This window comes from Capra hircus, chromosome 13 (genome assembly GCF_001704415.2).
Source record: "Capra hircus breed San Clemente chromosome 13, ASM170441v1, whole genome shotgun sequence".
Classification (NCBI taxonomy): domain Eukaryota; kingdom Metazoa; phylum Chordata; class Mammalia; order Artiodactyla; family Bovidae; genus Capra; species Capra hircus.
In genome coordinates, this window is record NC_030820.1 from 43399903 (window position 1) to 43419040 (window position 19138).

The following is a 19138-nucleotide window of genomic DNA, read 5'->3' on the forward strand; positions in this document are numbered from 1 at the left end:
TGACGTATTTATCATTAAAGTTATTTTCAAAACCAAAGCCTAATAAAAAGAAAAGTGAACTTTTTTTTTTTTTTTTGACTGCACTGAGAGGCTTGTGGAGTTTTAGTTCCCCAACTAAGAACTGAAGCCACGCCCTTGTTAGTGAAAGCATGGAGTCTTAACCACCTGGACCACCAGAGAATTCCCAACAGTTTTTTTTTTTTCTTTTTGAAGCCTGATTCTATTATTTGATAATTGTGTAATACTGGACATCTTGTTCAAGGTCTTCATTTTGTAATTTGTAAAATAGATTTTTTTTCTATTCTTTGAAAGATTGTTAGAAGTAACAAATTACATGACATGTGAAAATTAATGCTAGGCACCATATCTAGAACATGGTATGCTCTAGAATGCTAGCTTTTTTTTTTTTACCCTTTTCTTTTATATTCATACTTTACAAATTTAAATTTCACTGTGCTTTCCAAAGTAGACCATAGAATTTTGTAATACATCTGATTCTGCTTTAAATGGATTTTAACCACAAGGTTGTTTGAACTATGCAGTTTCTTCAGATCAATAATCATAATGAAGGATAACAAAATATGAGTTTGAAATTTCATAGTAAAATGCACTAGCTAGGAATTCAAAGATACAAGGAGAATTTTACTGTGAGAAGTAACAAATTCAGCTCATTTGGTTTAAGCGATATCTGGAAGAAGAAGAGAATAGACTATACTTAGTTGCTCAGATTTATTCTGGAGGATAAATTATATGTTTACAATGAAACCAGGAGTGGTTTGCTCTGCCTGTAATCAATATAGAGATGACTACCAAACATGTAGCTTTCCCAAGGTTAAGAATGGAGCTTCTTGTTTTATTTCCAGAATAATGCATATGCTACTTAGTCAAATTAAGAGCTTAACATTTTAAGGCTATTTTCTCTAGGATCTGATGAACTCAAGTAAGGGAATTATTTATTAATTTGAAAATAAATGGCCACAGGATGTCAGGAGGAATGACAGAGTAAGAACTTCTGAAAATTCTCTATGTTATAAAATCAATGAGAATGTTAGCAGAAACAGTCAGAATAGACTTTCTCAGATCTCAGGAAATTAATCAAAGACAACAACCCAGGGTGTGTTAATTCAAGAAAAGCTACCTCATCTTGGGAAGAACAGCAAGTCTGTGGAGTCTTAATAGAACTTCTCTCATCTCTCTTCCTCCCCTCCCAGCTCCATGGTAACCTTGGAAACAACATACATCTTGGGGAAAACCAGCAGCCTGGCAGCCACTGATGGTCCAAGCCTAATTCCCAGGGAACTGTCATTATTTTAATTGTCTATGGTCCCCCTTCTCAGCTTTGTCTTTATTTGACCTGACGCAGAGTCCCTCAGAACAGCAGCCTTTTGGCAGGGTATTTGCTGAAAACAATCTGTAGCAATATTTTCATAATTCAGTGATGAGCAACAGGAGGGAAAACAACAGGCAAACCAAAAATGTGAAAAGGAAAAGTTGGGGGAAAAGATGCTTTGAGGGAGATTTCTAAAGCTATGACATATCTGAAAAAAAAGCTATGACATATCTGAGAGTCATGGAGCTGTGCAATGCCCAGGGCTGTGCTCATGCATAGAGGTAAGTCCTAAGCTATAAGCCATAAGCTCTCGCTTCTGGCTGACCTTGAAACTCTGCTCAAATAAAAGTAAGGGATAAGGCAGCATTTCCAAATGCCAGCTGAGTCTTGAAGGAACACCTGCATACCAACACAGAACCCGACAATCAAGACAGGAACTCACTGCTTCCAGGCATTTAAGGAAATTTCTTTTGAACCACTAACTAACCAGTGAGCTAACAAAGAAGAGTCTTCAGTGCCATACATGACAAGGAAAGACCTCTAGTCTCATGGACTGGAAGACTCAATATTGATAACAAGATGCTTGGCTACCCAAATTGTTCTACATATTCAATACAATCTCTATCAATATGGCTTTCATTGCAAAAACTGACATGCCGATACCAAAGTTCTGATGGACATGTAAGGAACAACGATAGCCAAAACAATCTTGAAAGGGAGAGCAAACTGCTTATCCTCAGTTTTAAAACTTTCCAAGCTATAATAATCAAGAATGTGTGGTACAGGCATAAGAGTAGACACAGAAATTAATCACAGAATTGGGGCTTTAGAAATAAACCTTGACGCACACACACACACACATATATATAATGCCTAATGCCTAGACAGCGTATTAAAAAGCAGAGACATCACTTCACTGAAAAAGGTCTGTGCAATCATATATGTATATATGAAGTGACAGTGAAAGCCACTCAGTTGTGTCCCCCCTCTCTGTGACCCCAAGGAATTCTCCAGGCCAGAATACTGGAGTGGGTAGCCTTTCCCTTCTCCAGGGGATCCTCCCAACCCAGGGATTGAACCAAGGTGTCCTGCTTTGCAGGCCGATTCTTTACCAGCTGAGCCACCAAAAGCATGAGTAGTAAAAGAAAAATTAGATAAATTGGAATTTATCACAGTCAAAAATGATTGTGCACCAAAAGATACTGTCAAGAGAGTGAAAGGACAGTCTACAGAATGTGAGAAAATATTTGGAATATCCTAAAACATGGATGCACCTTGAAAACATTGTGCTAAGAAAAAGAAGCCAGAAATGTTAATATAAAATATTCAGAAAAGGAAAATCCATAGAGATAAAAACTATATTAGTGTTTGCCAGGGACTGAGGGGAAGGGGGAAGGAAAGTTAGGGCTAATGGGTATGTGATTTTTTTCTTTTTTTGGTTTGAAAATATTTGGGAAATACATAGTGGTGATTGTGTATATGCTGAAAACTCCTAGAGTATACACTTTAAAAATGTGAATTTCATGATATATTTTAATCTCATTTTTAAAAATGTATAAGAGAAAACATAGCCATGACAGGGCATCTGGTCCCATCACTTCATGGAAAATAGATGGAGAAAAAGTGGAAAAACAGTGACAGATTTTATTTTCTTGGGCTCCAAAATCACTGCTGACATTGACCAAAGCCATGGAATTAAAAGACACTTGCTCCTTGGAAGGAAAGCTATGACAAACCTAGACAGCATATTGAAAAGCAGAGACATCACTTTGCCAACAAAGGTCTGTACGGTCAAAGCTAAAATCTTCCTGGTAGTCATGTATGGATGTGAGAGTTGGACCATAGGGAAGGCTGAGCACTGCAGAATCAATACTTTCAAACTGTGGTGCTGGAGAAGACTCTTGATAGTCCCTTGGACTGCAAGGAGATCAAACTAATCAATCCTAAAGGAAATCAACCCTGAATATTCATTATAAGGACTGATGCTGAAACTCCAATATTTTGGCCAGCTGATGCAAAGAGCCCACTCACTGGAAAAGACCCTGGTGCTGGGAAAGATTGAAGGCAAGAGGAGAAGAGGGCAGCAGAGAACAGATGGTTAGAGAGCATCACTGACTCAATGGACATGAGTTTGAGCAAACTCCAGGAGACAGTGAAGTATAGGGAAGCCTGGCATGCTGCTGTCCATGGGGTTACATAGAGTTGAACACAACTTAGTGACTGAACAAGAGCAACAACACAAACAGTGTTTATGGCTGGAAATGAACATATCTGGACACAGACTTTTTTTTTTTTAATATACAGAAACACTACAAATACTCATTTCCTGTATTGCAAGCAACCTTAATTTTGTTACAAAACTCACAGTGACATTTATTATATAATCATTTAAAAGATACTGATTTAAATGAAGTCACTGTATCTTCAACACCCATTTATTTATGTGTTAGTCATGAAATCTCACCACAAAACTCTAAGCCTTAATCATAACAGCACTTGACATATTTGGGCATTTGTTAATATATGTTTCATATCACTTCATTTCAAACTTTTGGCAACCTTTTCATGTGGATTCAGGCTCTTTTGTTCTCCTCTTATATATAAGGAACTCAAAAGAACAGAGCAGTTAAAGGGCGTATTCAAGAATAAATAAATCATGGAGGCAGCACCAGTTTTCTGATTCCCACTCTTAAATTATTTCCACAACACGTGGAAAGGAGAACTCACCCACAGAAAAGTCTCCACTAATTTAAACATTTGGTGAGAACATTTTTCCTACAGACTTTAAACAAAACAAAACTAAACAAGCCACTATATAGTTTCATCATTGTGAACGAGATATTCCTGCAGCTTTATTTTTAAAGCCATTCTTTTTTGAATTGCTTGAAGAACCTTTAGTAGTTATCAGTTCTACACCATGAAACAGAGTGTTCATAGCATCCTGCTACTCTTTAAAAAGACATTTTGAGTCTGGAGGGTTCACAGATTGAAATATGTTAACATGCAGGACATGAATCTGTGTACACAAAATACTAGGGCAGATGGTGAAGTCATTGTGAATAAAAATAGGTCTATTTCTCACACAAATTCCTTCGCAGAGGCATTCAGATATCAACAAGGAAACTGAAAACACCCGGTGAAACCTGGCCTGGCACAGTGACACCCTGCCCTGCGGTGACACACAGGATAGTGACAGGCAAATCTGTTTCAGCCTGCAGCTCTATCTGCCGAGGACTCGCAATAATTTCTGTTATCTGTCATTTTTCTGTGCCACCTAGCTTACTTGGCTGTGTTGTTGGAATCTCTGAGTGGAGACTGAATGAAAGCAGCGCTTGTTTGCTGTGATTGGATCAGCTGTGATTGGATCAGTTACTCAGGGAGCCGAGCTATGCGAAGGGCCCGAAACCCACTCCACCCTGAGTCAGAGGTGGAGCATCCCTGGAGACCTGTTCTCATGACTCACCAGCTGCTATCTGCAAACAGCCTCTGGGGGAAATGCCAAGTAAGTGTTTACTCTCCACGGTTACTTCACCCTGCCACTCTTGCCTTGTTTTGGTTTGAACTGAAGAAACAACCACTAAAGTGAGAACAAAATGTGGTCAAGAATTTGTGCTTTCTCCTGATTATGAGGCTCTTTGGAGAGTCCCATGTGACTTCCCTGGGCTGGTCTGGGGATTTGCCTTTAGAGGGAATATGACAATCCAGGAAACAAAGATAGAAGTCATCAGTGTGAGGGAAGAGCTGGTTGGGATGGTGTGTGGGGTGGCTGATATACTTGTAGTATAAATCATGTTTATTGGTGCCATTCTTAAATAGAAGGCATTATAAATGAAGTCACATGATTTTATCTGTTTTTTTTAATACTGCTTTTAGGTTAACTTTTCCTTAAAGATATTTTTTTTTCAGAGAAGTTTTAGATTTGCAGAAAAGTTGAGAGGAAGGTGTAGAGATTTCCCATATTCCCTCTGTACTCCCCAAAGCCTCCCCATCAGTATCCCTACCAGATGGTCCCTGTGTTACAGCTAATGAACCTACATGGACGCGTCATCATCACCCGGAGCCTGTAGCTGACATGGGTCTCTCTTGGTGTTGCACGTTCTGTGGGTTTTGATAAAAATATAATGACATGTATCCACCATTACAGTGTTAAAAAGAGTAGTTTTACTTCCCTAAATATACTCTGTCTTCTTCCTTGTCCCCCCTTCCCCCCTCTCTAGCAATCCCTGATACTTTATATTCTCTACATAGTTCTGCCTTTTCCAGAACAGCATAGGGTTGGAATCGCATGTTTGTATAGTTTCACTCTACACACTCTTAGAGGGATGGACAGGTTAAATACCAGGCAAGTGTTAAATGAAAAACAAAAATGCTTATGCTTGGAAATGACAAGTTCTCATTTATAAGTGTCACAAAACTTCATCCTATGTATTTCTGAATCATATGTTCTACACATATATGGATTCATTTTAAAGCAATTATCCCAGGTTTTTAAAGCAGATTTAAGAATATGATATGGTATAAAAAAGTCTAGACTAAGTTTTAATATTTGATGATGAAATCTCATAAAATAACACAACAACCATTGAGGTTATTAATGCTTGATTTTCATGCCTCATGGTTCAGAATCTGCCATCAGGAAATACTGTGTAAGCCTGTTTGCTTTCAAATTAAATTTTTTCCCTTGTTTTCTTTTCAGTCTATTTGGTTCCCTAACTACCACTGTTGAGGCAGATATTTTAATTTGGTTATGGCCAAGGCAAGGCTGTGTTTATCACATTGCCCACATTTTTCCTTCAGACCAGCACATGTAACTGAATTCTATGGGTGCTATTGAAAGCATGTCTAAGAAAGGCATTGGGCCTCAGTGTCTTTTACTGACTGTAAATAAATTGGTTGTGAGACTGGAGATCTGAAGGCTTTATTATATCAAAGCTGGCTCTGAGAAAATGCTGAATTTCATAAATAATAACAGCCAAAAGAAACTCAGATGTGTCAACTTCTGAAGCAAATTGGGACTTCGAATAACTTCCAAAGGAAGAAATGCTTTCACCAGCTGTAGAATTAAAATGCAGATGCTAGCCACACTTTGCACTCTTCATTAAAATAAAACACTGACAAATGCAAAATCACTTGTAAAAGTGTGTGTGTGTGTGTGTGAGTGCTGTGTCTATCCTGCATGTCCAGCTCTTTGTGACTGAATGGACTGAAGCCCACCAGGCTCCTCGGTCCATGGGGCTCTCCAGGCAAGAACAGTGAAGTGGGTAGCCATTCCCTTCTCCAGGGGATTTTCCCAACCTAGGGATTGAACCCCCCCATCTCCTGCAGCTCCTGTATTGGCAGATGGATTCTTCACAGTCTGAGCCACCACATACATATATATATATACATACTGTGTACTCTTCATATAGAAAACTACATGTATGTAAATATATACACAAACATAGACATGCATTTAAAAAGCATAGTACTAGGAAAAATAAGATATATACAAGTATAGTAAAGTACATATGCAACATAAAAGTACACATGTAACAATATTATTAATACATATAGTGTTTTAACACATACAATGTAACACTGTTAATATTAATAGTGTATACTCAGTATATAGACTAATATATTTTAAAATATATTCTATATTAATGTATAATCTTCCAATGCACATTGTACTATATACTAGTATGTTTTTAAAAAACCAAAAGAAGCTTAGGTTCTCTGTGTGTCCCTACATGTGACATCCATATTTTTCCTGGTTTATCTATCTGTGGTTACGATATTCTTTATCTGAGAACACATTTCTTAGTGCAGTCTGAAAGTCCCCGGGCTGGAGATCTCTGAGGAGAGGAAGGACCACAGGATTTTGTGATTTTGTAAACAACAATCTCCTTGGAGATTCCTACTAAGAGCGGATGAAGGATCACCAGGTACTTACTGAAGGTGAACAGTAGGGGGCAGAGGTGTCCACAATTCTGTTTTGCCGGCTCTGCGGCTCTGAGGCCAGGAACTTTGACTTCAGACTGCTTACCACACAGAGTTTTTAGGTGAAGATTTCTTGTCTGTTCTCTTTCCAGCCTTGAAACAAATAACTTTTTTTATCTTGGTGAAGGTAATACAAGTTCTCCGAACAAAATTTGAAAAATATCTAAGGTACAAAAATAGAAACAAAACCAAAAATGACCACTGAAATTTCCATCGTCAAAGAACAAATATTCTGATAATATTGTATTAGTTGCCTGTATACTTGTGTGTGTGTATATGTACATATGCAAAATTATAGTATGTACATAATGAAGTGAAAGAAAGTGAAATGAAAGTGTTAGTTGCTCAGTTGTGTCCAACTCTTTGCAACCCCGTGGACTGTATACCACCAGGCTCCTCTGTCCATGGAATTCTCCAGGCAAGAATACTGGAGTGGGTTGCCATTTCCTTCTCCAGGGAATCTTCCTGACGCAGGGATCGAACCTGGGTCTCCTTCATTGCAGGCAGATTCTTTACCGTCTAAGTCACCAGGGAAGCTTATGTACATAATACATACAATAACATATCAAATTACATTTTATATATCCTATTTATATCATATTGTATATATCATATTCATTCACACACATACAGTTTTCAAAAATACAGATTGCTCTGAAATATTCAATTACATTTTGTTTCCTTTCTCATCTAACCTGTGTCTGGGTGGCCAACAGATAAAATTCCTTACAAAATATACCAGGCTAAGCACTCAACAAAAGGAGTTCAATACTGTAGTGACCTCAGGTTACATGAAGGAAAAAGAAGATGTATTTCCCTTTTCTTTTTTTCAGCACGTCTGGGTCACAGAGACCCAGGCACCAGTTCATTACAAACTCACGTTCTATTATATTTGTTGCAAAAAGCCTCAAGTTGCTTGAGAATGTCAAAATCTTAGCACGCTCTATTGTCTACGAGCTCTGGTGTGATGTTCACTACGCTTGTATGAATTTTGTGCCTTAGAAATATCTGTCTTGGATATTCTACCCTCTTGAAGACGTTTCCTTCAGGTTTTACTTGAAATATTTTTTATTCTTTTTTGTTCCCTATTGGGTAACTAGGAAAGCTTGACTAATATAATTGTTTAGACTGCCAAGAGTCAACAGTCAGAAATTAGATCAGTTAAACTGACTCTTTCCCTTAATAAATATTTAGTGAAATCCTACTACCATCTGATTCGTGGATGAATGTTAAACAAGGTGGACTCTGCCAATGTTCTAGCCTCTGCCTGAAATGCCAGTCATGGCAGCAAAGTGGTGTTTTTCTCCATAACTTTTATGTATGCTAAGAAAAACCTTATTCTGAGTGTTACTGACTCAGGGACACAAGCCTTTGAGAATTTGCAGGTCTACAGGGAGGCTGGGAGTGTAGTCAGTCCCAGGGTTACACCTCAGAGTACCTGCCTTGTGCTCTTGGGGCCCACTGAAGTGTTGTAAGGCCTTCCCATAAACACTGAGCCAATTAATTTAATCAAATTAACTTAATTCAGTTAACATCAGATTCTGTGAGAGAATTTGTCAGATATTCTTGTGGATTAAAAAAAGATCTTCTCATTCAAGACATGTTACTGGAAATCAGATATCCGTGTGCAAAAAGTAAACAACATTAGGAAATAAATCTTACTTTATGTGGAACTGCATGTAAAAAAGCAAAACTTTAAAAATGTAGAAGAAAAATATACAAGTCTCTTTATGTCCAAAAAGGAAAAAACAATTACTTAAACCAACTGTAAAGGAAAAAAAATGAATGCAGTCAATTTACCAATAAACAAAAATTAGTATATTAAATGGGCTTCCCTTGTGGCTCAGATGGTAAAGAACCCACCTGCCAATGCAGGAGATGGAAGAGATTCGGGTTCAATCCCTGGGTCAGGAAGATCCCCTGGCGAAGGAAATGGCAACCCACTCCAGTATTCTTGCCTGGGAAGTCCCATATGGATAGAGGAGCCTGGCAGGCTACAGTCCACAGGGTCACAAAGAGTCGGACACGACCGAGCAACTGAACAACAACAGCAATATATTAAATATTTGATTAAAAGTCCCCAAATAACAAGCCACAATGGGAAGAATCAATAGATTGACAGTGCATGTAATCTCTAAATAAAACTAGCAGTCAAACTACTTGAAGTTCTCTAACACAGTTCTTAGAAAAAGAACAGGAAAGGGGGGAAAAAGCAAAGAATAAGAAGAGCAATTCACAGAAGAATTTTTATCAGTCAATAAAGTGATGCAGAAGTGTTAAAATAGTGAAAGTGGAAATAAACTGAGTGTTGATTAGCAGAATAGATGAGTATAGTTTTGTATTTGTAAACTATATTATTCTCTGAATTTTTGTGTTGCTGAAATTGTTTATTAAAATAGTCTTTCGTGGTCGCCATGAAATTTTTTCATCTTGTTTTATGTCCCTGGATATGTTCTAGTGTTTTTGAGATTATAGTCTATGGGAACTTGAATAGAATTTGTATCCTACTGTGTCTGAAAATTGTATAAATCTCGATTATGTTGAATTGGTTCATAGTGCTTTTCAGGCCTGCTATATCCTTCTCCTTTTCTGTATATTCATTCTAATATTTTTTGAGAGTTTGATATAGAAACTTCAACTAAAAATCTTAATTTATCTACTTGAAAAATAATTGTAGTAGAATTGAGTGGAACTATTTGTAACCTTGTTCTGTATTTTCCAAGTCTCCTATAAATGTGTTATCATACTTTCATAATTTGAAAAATAAATAAAATATAAAAAAGCTAGTCTTTGTCCTTCTTCCAACAACTTAGAGCCGATAAAAGGGTCTGGTGCTAACCACTTAGGTTAAAATGTATGTGCCAATGGAGAGAAGTGGATTTAGTATCTTTGTTTACAATTTCTCAGGGAATATGATTTTAAAAACAAAAGAACTGAACTAAACGAACTGAATTTATACAAAAGAAAATGTGTGCTTTTGATCAACATCCTGATGCCCCTGAAATCTTAGGTATTTTCTGCCCAAGGAGGAGAGATCTAAATGGAAAGTTGCTTTCTAATCATGCATTTGTGTTTGAGTGAACTCTAATCTCAGGGAAGAGCGGTGAGTTCATGGAATATTAAGATCTGAAGAAAGGTAATTCCCAGGACAAAAATATGAGCCAGAAGGAAGGGACCAGATGATATTAATGTACCTGTTTGGAAGACAGGCAAGGTGGCCAAGTTTAAGGGCTGTGAGGAAGGTGATTAGGGAAAAAAGTCCAGACCACTGAGTGCCGAAGGAAAAAAAAAAAAAATCTGGTCACCATCTTCCAAAAATACGGATCTGATCTTACTTGCCTTCAACAGCTTTGCCCAGTTGCTTATATTTTTGGTTTCATACTCTTTCCAGAGCAAGTTTGGTAAGACTGAAAAGCTATTACTGTGATTCCAAAGCTTTGGCATAGATCATTTGTATGACTCTGCCCCTTGCCTCCTCTCTGGATATTTCTTGTGCTGTTCTAGCATTCACTGAATATAGTGGGCAAAAAGATGATGTTGCTAATGGCTCTGAGATTCCATCTAAATTTAAAATAGCTCCTTGCAATTAACTCATAGGTAAATCTTTTTAATACCTTAAAATTCATAGAGGGGGTTCCAGTCCTGGATCCTGTGTATGACTCAGTGTTGTGCAGAGCCTAAAACCTCAGGGTGGGACCCAGGACATGCCAGACCAGTGACGACAGATGGAATTTCCTCATCTTTTAATTACTGCTTGTGAAGCAGATCAGTGGCCAAAGGGAACTGCATGTGATTTCACAATGCCATTGTGTCCTCGGGCTACCATCATGGCTGCACAGAATTTCAGGTGGTGGTAGTGATATTGCTGAGATTGCTTTTCAAGATTATTTTATTAAATTTATCTAGTCATTAGATTAAATAACATTGACTTCACGAAATGATTATTTGGTGCCATTTAGCAATAGGCTGTGTTGCATTGAAATGTTTTTATATTACAGGCAAAACAATGTAAAAATGGGACATCTTATCAATCTATGAACTTGTACTGAGTGAGATACAACCTTAACACTTTACAAAATTCAGGAACAAAATCTATCGAATCTGTTTGAAAACATATATGCATGTTTAAACAAGACGTGAGTTTATTTCTCCACTATGTAGCTGCAAATTTCTTTTTCATTTTCTTTATTTAATTTTTATTAATGAAGAACCCTTCACTTTAAATTTTAACTCCACATTTTTACATAGTTCCTAAGAGAAAATTAGTAAATAAAAACTGATGAGAGCAATAGGTGTTTTTCTCCCCAGCAACCTCCAATACATGGAGGATAGCCAGCCTCCCTTATGTCACAAAAACTGAGCTGAGAGCTTCATGTTTTACTGGCTTGAGAGATCCTCGGTCTGTCAAGCCCCATAGACTGCTTTGTTTCCTAATTTGCATCATTATGGAAACAGAAGACTGTAGGATGAAAGTTTGGAGGATAGATTCTGGCTGTATAAGGTAGTGAAAGCTGGCTGACTATGGAGAGCAGTATGGAGTTTCTCTGAAAACTAAAAATAGAACTTTCATATGACCTGGTGATTCCACTCCTGCTGCTGCTGCTGCTGCTGCTGCTGCTAAGTCGCTTCAGTCGTGTCTGACTCTGTGCGACCCCATAGATGGCAGCCCACCAGGCTCCCCCATCCCTGGGATTCTCCAGACAAGAACACTGGAGTGGGTTGCCATTTCCTTCTCCAATGCATGAAAGTGAAAAGTGAAAGTGAAGTCGCTCAGTCGTGTCCGACTTTTAGAGAACCCATGGACTGCAGCCCACCAGGCTCCTCCATCCATGGGATTTTCCAGGCAAGAGTACTGGAGTGGGGTGCCATTGCCTTCTCCGTCCATCCCTGAGTATATATCAAAACAAACAACCAAAACTGCCAACTTGAAAAGATATATGCACCCTAATGTTCATTGCAAAACTATTTACAACAGCAAAGATGTGGAATCAACCAAAGTGTCCATCAACAGAGGAAGGGATAAAGAAGGTGGGGTACATATGCACAGTGGCATACTACTCAGCCATAAAAGAATGACGTAATACCAGTGCATCAGCATGGATGGCCCAGAGATTGTCAGACTATTGCTGGGGTCCTAAAGGACTGGAACCTAGTGGTCCAGAGTTGACCGATAAGAAAGTAAAGGAGAGAGAAAGAGGCTGATATTCCTTGGTTTACGCAGAAAGCCAATAAAGCCCCTGGCACGGGGCTTGCTCTGTTCACAGAGGCCTCAGGCGCCCTCTTGATGGGGTGAAGGCACAGAGCGCCTTCTCGAGAGGGTCTTAGAAGCCCGGGCAGGAAAGTGAACTCAGAGAGGCTCTGCACTCCAAGGGATCAGCCTGAAAAAGAGAGAGTGGGAGAGAGAGACAAAGAGACAAAGAAAGTAAGACACGGTGACCAAAGCTCTGATTGAGCAGAGGTGTTTTACTCAACGTTGTGTAGGTGTTTATACTGCCTTACAAGATAGCTATTTTCAGCAGAGATATTACCATATGGTTCATAAAAAGGAAGAGGGTACTTATCACCAGATAGAAAAACTAATGAAGGAAATGCCTGGATTCCTCAGCCCCCGGGAGAGGCTTGCCTCTCCTCTTAATTCCTTATGTTCAGGAATTAATAAGGAACAGAGAATTCTTGACAGATCCAAAACAGCACATAGGAAGCCTCCTGTTAAATGCTTCCTGACACTAAGTCAAGTAAGTCAGATAGAGAAAGACAAATATATGATATCACTTACCTGTGGAATCTAAAAAAAAAAACAGGTTTAAATGAGCTTATATACAAATCAGAAATAAACTCACAGACATGGAAAGCAAACTTAGGGTAACCAAAAAGGAAGAGAGAGGAGGGATAAATTAGATGTTTGGAATGGACAGATACATACTACTATGTATAAAATAGATAACCTGCAAGGACCTACTATAGAGCACAGGTAACTATATTCAATATCTTGTAGTAAACTATAATGGAAAAGAATCTGAAAAAGAAATATTTGTATAACTGAATCATTTTGCTGTTCACATGAAATTAACATGAAAATTATACTGCGATTAAAGGAAGAAAAAAAAAAAAACACCTCTCTGTCTAGAGGAAGCAGGTAAACAAGGGAATATACAGCAGAGGTGCACATCCCAGTGGCCTGGACGATGTCAGACAGTCAAGATGCTGGGTTTAGGGAGCACGAGCGACTTCACTTTCAATTTCACTTTCATGTGTTGGAGAAGGAAATGGCAACCCATTCCAGTGTTCTTGCCTGGAGAATCCCAGGGACGGGGGAGCCTAGTGGGCTGCCGTCTATGGGGTCACACAGAGTCAAACACGACTGAAGCGACTTAGCAGCAGCAGCAGCAGCAGCAATCATGCCCAAGTTTTGCTCAGCTGGAAATACCTTCCTGCTCAAAAACAAGCCCCGCCTTCCTGAGGAAGGAGGAGGTCCTGGGAAATCAGAGAGGGGAAAATAAAATGAAAACGTAAGCTGAAATGGAGCTTTTGGATGGCGTAGTATATTGAGAACGTGAGAAAGCAGAAGAGAATGGTGATCCAGGGAGCTGCTTACCCATGAAATGAATATTTATTGAGCAGGTTAATCGTCCCCTGTCTATTGAGGCAGAATCCGGATTAGTCATACACTTCAGGTGACAGCCTTGCCAAAATACCCTCTAGATTAGCCAAGGGGGTGCACAGCCTTGCAAAGCAAATTCAAATATTACAGCGAACATCTTTCCAGAATGCACTGTCTTTCCCCTGACAAACCTTCTGCCTTCTGTTTTCACCTAGAGCATTATGCTTGAGATGGAAAGCGACAGTGTGTATGCAGCCCTATTACTTTCACGTCAGGGGACTGATTACAGTGACAGACAGGTTTATAATGTGTCATGCTTCCCAACATAAAAGTCACATTTCTCCTAAAATCATTTAATATTTCATTCCTAGAATACTCAGTGATGTCAACAATCTGAGCCCTTTTACTTTGCGTTGTATAAAGAAGAAAAAGAAAACATCAATATCCATCTAAATCCCACAGCTGTCACTTAAAATCAAGTAGCAGATAATAGCGCCTGGCAGCCACCAGAATGCTCAGTATTTTTATGATTCAGAAAATATCACAATAAGGTTAAACAAATAGTATTTTTTATTAAATGTCACTCAATCCTAGGGCTTCTTATTCATCTATTCATCTGTGTTTCACTCAAGTGACTCAAAGATGGTAGTTGCAATCAAAAGGCATCTTGAGCAGATACCTGCGAATTCTGTCTGTCAGTCTTACTTGGGAAGTAAAAGAATAATAAGAAAAAAAACCCAGGGCAGGTGCAGAAAAATGGCCTGATGAGATAGAAGGTGAAAACTTTGAGTCGTGCATTGAAGTAAAGCAAATACTTTTTAAAGGTTAAAATTAGTTGGCAAAGAAACTTAGGAGTCCTACATGGCTCTTTCCTTTCTGAATCCATGCATTTTCTAACTGTTATATATAGAATAAATAAACAACAAGGTCTTACTGTATAGCATGGGGAACTGTATTCAATATTTTGTGAAAAACCATAATGCACAAGGATATGAATATATATATATGTATTATAACTGATCACTTGTATACACAAAATTATGCAATATTATAAATCAACTCTGCATCAATAATATTTAAAAAAAGAATCCATGCATTTTCTGCATAAAGAACACAGGCAGTGTTCCTTTGACTGTGCTTTGCAGATATTGCCTTTTTTTTTTTTTTTGTCACAAATTGAGGGTTGGTGACAACTCTGCATCCAGCAACTAATCGGCACCATTTTCCCAAGAGCATCTGTTCCCTTCGTGTCTCTGTTGCATTTGTGAGAGTCGTTCAGTCGTGTCCGACTCTCTGTGACCACATGGACTCTACAGTCCATGGAATTCTCCAGGCCAGAATACTGGAGTGGTAGCTGTTCCCTTCTCGGGTGGATCTTCCCTACCCAGGAATCAAACCAGGGTCTCCTGCATTGCAGGCAGATTCTTTACCAACTGAGCTACCAGCGAAGCCTGGTATTTTGTAATTCCAGATATATACTTCACACTTTTTCATCTTTATCATATTTGCTATGATGACCTATGATCACTGATCTTTGCTCTTTTATGATTGTTTGAGGGGCCATGAAGTGAAGTGAAAGTCACTCGGTCGTGTCTGATTCTTTGTGACCCCATGGACTATACAGTCCATGGAATTCTCCAGGCCAGAATACTGGAGTGGGTAGCCTATCCTTTCTCCAGGGGATCTTCCCAACCCAAGAATCGAACTGGGGTCTCCTGCATTGCAGGCAGATTCTTTACCAACTGAGCTATCAGGGAAGCCCAAGGGGCCATGAACCCACCCTTAAATGATGGTTAACTTGCTGAATTGCTGAAATGATCACAAGTGACTTAGATTACCACATAAACTTTGTTGATAAAGCAGCAGTCCTCTGACAGTCCTTGAGTAAGCTGTACCTTTCCAATCTGGTGATCTACATTTTAAGCTTAGACATGATGCCCTTTGTGAAATCTTCCTTGATTCACAGACATGCCTCCTCCATCAACCATCAGGATCCAGTATTATAAGGATCAATTTGCTGATTTCCGCTGCTAGGCTTCCCAGGTGGCTCAGTTGTAAAGAATCCGCCTGCAGTGCAGGAGACACGAAGTCTCAATCCCTGGGTCAGGAAGATCTGCTGGAGGAGAAGATGGCAACCCATTCCAGTACTCTTGGGGAAATCCCACAGACAGAGGACCCTGGCGGGCTACAATCTGTGGGGTCACAAAAGAGTCAGATACAACTTAGTGGCTAAACAACAACAACAACAGCAATAACAACAACTCTTAGACTGCACTCCTGGTTTGGGATTCAATGGCGTTTGATAAATATCCTTTCAGTGAGTGAATATGTCTACATGGTGCCTTGAAAGGAATTTGATTTTGTTGTTTTTAACCCTGAGGGCATAGTTGATACAATTAAAACTACAGACAGCTCCCTGTAAACCGTGACTCATATGAGTCAGCATCACCATTCTCAAACATCCATTTGTGTTCCTAATTCCAAATTAGCTAAAGACCAGACTCTGGGGAAACCCCGTTCCTTAAAACAATGGCACAAGGACACATGTACATATCCATGTAAAGCTAGAGACTTCCAGGAGTAGAAATAAGTTGTGTATGTTTGGTTATAAAATCTGGGGAAAAGTCTGTGTACTAGGGTCTGAACTATAGTTTGAAAGTGTTTAATGGCAAACCACTCCAGTATTCTTGCCTGAAAAATTCCATGGGCAGAGGAGCCCCCAGTCCGTGGAGTGATGAAGAGTGGGACACGACAGAGCTCAGCGCAGCACAGCAGAGCATTTATGGTTGGGATAGGCATCTTTAACTTGAATTTCTTTATTTGAAACACATGCAGTACCTCCACCACATTTCTTGTAAAGCATCCAGATTTGGAAAGTTCGTTATAAATTTTAAATGGTTGTCGAGAGTTTCCAGATCCTCCGTAGAGCTGGCTTCTAGCTGACCCAGGGAGGGGCTGACTTTCTTAGGGCTCAGAGAGGAGGCGGGATACTGGCATCACTTAGAATCCCCACTACCATCTGTCCACTCATGTTCTGGCTTCCAGAACAGCAGCTGTGGTCAGTTCTTTAGACTAAGATATATTGGAATCGGAATGTTTGAAAATGGGCAGAAAATAATTATTCTACCAAATCTTAAGTGGTCATGACCCTAACCCTGAAGAAATTCCAGGAAACCAACTTTGGCTGAAACAAAATACCACAAGGTGTGTGATGAGAGTTGTGTGTTGGGATGCTGTTCCATTTTCAAATGTTCTCACTTTCAAGCAGCTCTTCACCTCTGCTGTGCTGCTTTCAAACATGTCGGCCAGTTCTTTGATCGTCTTTCCATCAGGAGTTGGGATCTGATTCCCTTTTTCTTGATTATGATCTGGGCTTTGGATGAAAAGGATGAGGCTGGGATGGTGTTGAGTTATTTCTGACGCCAGCTCCTAGTTTTCCTCCAGCAAACAGGGGTGCAGCTGGGCAGCTCCCAGATGGTGGAGTTCCCGCCTGTCTTGGTTCTTGAAAAGAAAGAAGCCAACACATGTTCAAGACCTTGACTCTGTAATCCTTAATTATTAGGCTTTCTAAAGGAAATGCAAGAAAAGGCAGAGGAATGTATGAAATAAGAAATGCAATCAGAATAAAAGTCTAGAGATTTTCTTCCTGCTGGAGTCATCTGGCCACTCCCTTCTTCTGCTCAGAGACAACAATCTTGTACGTTTGCTGGAAAAAAAATGCTGGCGCCAAAAGCCATCGAAGAAATTGATTTTTCTTCATGAGCAAATTTTTCTTTTTATATCTTATTTTCATTTTTAAGCCTCTACAGAAGATCCATTCTATGTTAGACAGGTTTTCCATCTTTTGGTTCATCTAAGCGGAGGATAAAAAAATTGAAGAACTGGGATGACTTTCCATTGCCAGAAACGGAATGCATTAACATTTAAAATTCGCTGATTCCATTGATCCGCTGTTGGGGGACATTGTTTAAATTGTTCTGATTCTATCTCAGACTTGTGGGCAAGCGGGAAGCAAACCAGACCTGCAGGGGAATGAAACGCTCTCTATGTTTAGGATGGAAGGAAAGGGCAGTGGGGAGAGCCAGTGTTGCCTTATTCCTTTCAAGTTCTTCTTTTCCTTTGTTCTTGCCTTTTTGTCTTTGCTAAGGAAGGGGTTATTCTGAATTCACCCTTGGCCCATCTTGCCTGTAGCATAGATCAGCGGCAGAGATGGTTCGTTTGCCCTAAACTATGTTCCTGCCAGGAGAATCCAGACAGGCTTTGCATTGCTTCTCATTTCTATGGGGACTCGCTTTTTAGCTCCAGGAAGACTGATGACAAAGGAACTATTTTTGGCACCTCTAGGAAAGAAACACGCCGCAGCCTGTTATTTTCTGTAATCCTGCTGTTTGGAGAGAAAAGTGCCCACAAAGCCACACTTTATCAGATAGCACTAAATTCTCTCTGCGGGTTTGTTCACTCTTCTATCCACTTGGCCGCAGTGCATCATGTCAGGGTGAACCAGTCCCACTGGTCCTCTGGCCCAACAGAGGAACCCAGGGTACACTGCTCCTTTTGTCACACCCCAGATTATGCATCCTTCAGAAATTAATAAAAGGTTTTCAAGTGTTGAACAAGGATGTCTTTTTTCCTTTTTCTTTTTGTAGTTTTAAAACTACATTAAAACTTTTAAAAATACTTTATTTAGGGCTTCCCAGGTGGTGCAGTGGTAAAGAATTCTCTTGCCAATGCAGGAGACACAAGAGATGCAGATTCGATCCCTGAGTCAGGAAGATCCCCTGCAGAAGGAAATGGCAACCTACGGCAGTCTTCTTGCCTGGAAAATTCCATGAACAGAGGAGCCTGGTGGGCTAGTCTGTGAGGTTGCAGTCGAACACAACTGAGTGACTGAGAACACAGACACAATATTTTATTTACATTTTAATATATCCCATGTTTCCATGTGAATTCAATTTATTTTTCTTAAACTATGTTTAAATTTATTTTTCAGTTGGAGGATAATTGCTTTACAGTGTTGTGTTGGTTTCTGTCATGTAACCACCCAAATCAGGCATGGCTCAGTTCAGCTCAGTTCAGTCACTCAGTTGTGTCCGACTCTTTGCGACTCCATGAACTGCAGCATGCCAGGCCTCCCTGTCCATCACCAACTCCTGGAGTTCACCCAAACTCAAGTCCATCGAGTCAGTGATGCCATCCAGCCATCTCATCCTCTGTCATCCCCTTCTCCC